Here is a 4,748-nt window from a genome sequence, read left to right on the forward strand (position 1 = left end):
TCTTGGTGTTTGCAAAGACACCTACACACACGGAGGAGAGTTCTTCAGCAAATACTCCACCAGCCTGATAAACAGTGATCAATGCCGATATTTACTAATACCTACTTCTTCTGGATAGCAGTTCAAAGACTGGCCTTTATAAGGATATTGTCATTTTCACAAGTGCTAAAATCCACTTAACAAACTACCTAACGAATTTTGCCATCTCTTAAATTCTTTTTAGCTCTTTAGAAAGCATTTCAATGACTACCAATGAGCTGAATCAGGAATGGCCTTACAAGGCGCCACCTGCAGCATCTTTGCTTTTTGCTTTCACAGAAAATTCAGCTCACCAGATAATCTGCCCTAGCTAATTTAGAATTGACTGTATAACAACCTAATACCAGGAAAATTCAATCAACTGAGTCCTTTTGCAGTTACTCCTTGACTAAAGAGCATGCAGTCAATATAAACTCTCTTACACTCCAGTTATATCAAGGAGGAGCTCTGGTATCCAACCTCATCCTCAACCAAATGCTACTGCTGTCAGTAGGAAAACTGCTTTGCCCACCCTGTCTTTGGTGGGCACCAGATAAGACACACACAAGTCATCTTTCAGAAGCATTTTACAAATAATTAGTGCAGCCTGCTTGGCACACAAGTGCTTGTAGAGGAAAAAGATGGGTGTTCATCACCTCTACCAGTGACAGAGTACTGTGATATATGAACAAGCCATGCAGTTCACCTTTTGCTAAGAAAATTATATGTTTAAGCTTTCAAGGGAAGCAGGCAAGAGAGAGCAACATAGGAGGAAGAATCTAAGAATTAGTGGTAGGGCCATTAGGTAATATTTAAATAGAAGATAAGACCTGTGCAAGTGGGGGTTACATTTGAGCAGTGGGCAGGCAGTTCTCCTTAGTTTCTTTTCCTGTCTGGTGCTGGATCACACCAACAACTGAAAGTCAAATTAGCTGGAGTATTTCACTTTATTTAAATCTGCATTCACCTCTTCTTTCACCATAGTGGAAGTGTCAACAGTGTAGCAGCAGCTGCCGGAGGCCGAAGCTTTGCTGCAGTTGCCACCAGAAAATCACTAACACAGAACAAATCTGTTTCCTTGAAAAGTGAAGTTGAGATTAATGCTTAAGGCTTGAGGATTTATGAAGCTTTACTTGTAACAATGAGAGAGATCCCTGGAGTAAAGGTACCAAAGAAGAGCAAATGAGAGTTAGAGTGATTTAGGAAATGGAAAAAAAATAAAAGTCGACTGAGGCCAGCACACAGTGATCATCACCCATGCTTGGTGCAGCCGCACCCTGCAGAGCTTTCCCAAAATGTCCTTTGGTTTGTACTCTTTACAATAGAGCTGAGTTTCCTGCACCTGTGGTTGGACCTGTGAAGATCAACAGGAACCACCAACTCTGCGGTCTGCAGAAATGGGAAAAGGGGGAGAGAGAAACAAACAGCTTCTCAGTTAACACAAAAGCTGCCAACACCAGACAGCCTTTGGAAGATCAGAAGAGCTTCAATAACGAAGCAGTACCAGAGATTTATTTAAGATCTTATAGGGACGTGCAGAAACAGCTTGAAGCCGATTCAGCACAAATAACTGAAATCAGAGAAAAACCAGATAGTTTCCTTTCTCTCCTACTCTTGATTTAATTTCTGCAACATTTGATTTCCTTTCAGCAAGTCTGCCCACTGGTATTATTTATACTGAGTCAGTCACATGTTGGCTTTCAATAACATGTTCCTGGTTAGACTGCATCACCCAGACACCGGCAAAGCTCTGAGCATGTTATCTCAAGATGATTCTCTCTTCTAAGCTATGTAATTGTGCTAACTTTAAGTTATGTTAAACAGAAATAAACTGGAAGAGTGCTCTGAGAGGCTTGTGCTCCTTGTGCTGCTGCTCTCTGCTCCCCCACCACAGCTGTGCCCACCTGATGACCTGTGGTCCCACTCAGTGGAGCCACAGCAAGAATCAGCTTTTGTGGCTGTTCTGGTAGAGCAGCTTCCCAGACGTCTGTGCTTCCCACAGCTACACTGCTTTATTTAAGGGAATTGAAACAAAAAAATGTCAGAGCTCACTGGTGTCTTGAAACTACAATGGACTTCTTTTTGCTCTGCCTCTGTTGTGCAATCCTATAATTGACAGCAGCCCTGACGTGTGCTGCTCCTGCCATAATGGACTGTGATTTGTCACACATCAGTAAGGCACAATCAGGTTGACCTCTCCCTACAGGGAGGTGGGCCAGATCTGGAGCTAATGCAAGTCAGCTCTTCTCTAAACAGTGAGGCTTCCTTCCTTACACCACTGCACTCACATACACAGCTCTGACTGCAGCAATGAGGTGGCACTCAGCCAGAGATGAGCACTTCAGATACTCCAGTTCACAGGCGGGTCTATTATCCCATTTTGTAAAGTCCCCCACTGTTCTTATTACCCTACCACTATTCTGAAATAAATGAATGCCTGCGATTCTACTAGCCCACTGGTTTGTGCCCAGCTGCCCTGGCAGGGAAAGCATCTCCTCACCCACATAGGCCCAAAAGAAGTGGCCATCTCTTGGTGTTGCCACAGAGATATATGGAGAAATTGCCTTTAAAGATCATCCCCCTTTTGGATGAGGAAATATTGCTAAGCAGGACAAGATTGAGATTTATTTGGTTTTGGCCTCACTGGAGGAATGATTGTTTAAATAATTTGCCCAAGTATTAGATCTGTCTCCGAATTCACAAAGAACAAGCCCTAGGTCATCCCTGGCTCTGCCTAAATGAGCAAAATAGATGCACAACCTAACATGTGTGTGCCCAGCAGTATAAGGGACTGGTGTATCTCTCTTTCCTGCAGCCTGAGTTCATAAGCACTTTCCCTGCATTTGGGACTGCTGAGCATTGAGAGCACTGGTAGCACACGGAGGTCTTTGTAAGCACCTCAGCCTCCTGTGCCAGTTTCCTGGAGGAGCTGCCATAATTTACAGAGCAGCCATCAGGCTTTTCTCAGCCTGTGTTATGGCCATGAGATACAGCCCTGAGAATCACGTGCTTCAGACCACAACATCTCTACCGTGAGGGACACAACATCATGCAGTCTGACATGCTTCTGAGCTGTTCACCTGCCTTTTTGCCATCTAAAACCCAAATGACTTATTTTTAAGAAAGTTTCTTAATGTAACAGGAATGATACAGTCAAAGGGCAGCTCTCCCTGAACGGGGCTGGGTTACAAACAAGGGTATTCACACTGAAAACCAACCCTGAACACATCAAATCAAGCAAATAAGCCTATATGCCATATAGGGTTATACCAAAGGATGAGGGATGAAGGCAATACCTTCTCAAAAAACTCTTCTGTGGCCAACTTAAAATTCACTGACACCAGATGCCAGGTCACAACCCAGCAGAGCACACTGCAGGACACCACCAGAGCCAGCGCCTGCTGCAGCCCAGCCACCATCTTGGGAATGGCCGTGCAAAAACCTCATCCAGCCATAATCTTCATTTGGACAACTCACTCTGAGAAACGCTCCTATCCACAAACCAGAACTGCTGCCTCTCCCACATGCCACTGTCACGTTAAGAAGGGGGTTTTCCTCAAACCCTTTATATTTGATCAACCTGTCAGTTTCCCAAGAAAGACTTGTGTCCTTGTGCCCAACCAGCCTGTCTGCTACTTGTGTTTTGACAGCCCACTGTATCGGAGGGTGATTCAACCAACCTATTCAGGGACCCCCACTGACAGCATCACTGAGTCAAATCCCTTATCACAACTACTCAGATCTCCAGAGCCTTATTACACAACGAACTTCAGCTGAAGATTTTTATTATACAAAATACAAGTTTGTGACAGAGTAAGGTTCAAAGATTGCCAGTGATAATACACTGACTGCAAAAATAAGCTTAAAACAATACACTTAATAACAGCAAGCATGAGTTAGTCATAGAATAAAGTTCTTACCCAGTAGGCATCCCTATGGGGGAGAAGACAGGTTCAGCTTGTTGATAGATCCCAGAAGTTACAGTGGAGTCTCCCCTAACTTCTCCCCTCATCTGTCCACTTTTTATACTTCATAGTACGTTGCGTATTCATTCATCATACACAGGATAGGTTACAAGTTTCTTGCTTCTAGTGTAAATGAGCACGCATCCTCAGATAGCACTACTGAAGTTTTTCATTAAATACGCATGCTCTCCAAGTGGAGGTTTGCCCTCTTTCAAGGGGGCTATTTGAGTTGGAGGTCGCGATCTCCCACTACCACAATTACCTTTGTCCTACTTTTGACTAATTTTCTGTTGATGTATGGGGGTTGTAAGATCTTATCAGCTTGTCTTTTCCTGCAACCAGAACTTCCTCGCTTGAATGCTCCTTTCTTAGATAACGGTATTCTTTTCACCATCTGTTCTTTGTCACTCAACCTTCCCAAGACTGACTCCCTTGATTAGAAGTCCCTTCATTCATAGAGAGTGGGTCAGCTTGATCTAACTTTGTGCACAGATGTGTTTAACACTAAATCAGAGTGTGGTAATTCGAGAATTTAGACAGCAATCCCTTCCCCTTTTGGACTTATTTCAGTCCAGGACTGTGGAGTGGCTGGAAGAAAACGGGTATATTATGAGCAATCCAGACCGAATAACTTGGTTGTAATAACAGGCCGCAGCTCTAACAAGCTGCAGGTGTTATGAAGGACATATACAAGGCCAAGGGAGACAAAGAAACTGTGTATTCAGAGAGATAAGAGAGTTGGACAGAAAGATGAGAAAAAACAGG

Source organism: Falco naumanni, chromosome W (assembly GCF_017639655.2).
Source record: "Falco naumanni isolate bFalNau1 chromosome W, bFalNau1.pat, whole genome shotgun sequence".
NCBI classification, from domain to species: domain Eukaryota; kingdom Metazoa; phylum Chordata; class Aves; order Falconiformes; family Falconidae; genus Falco; species Falco naumanni.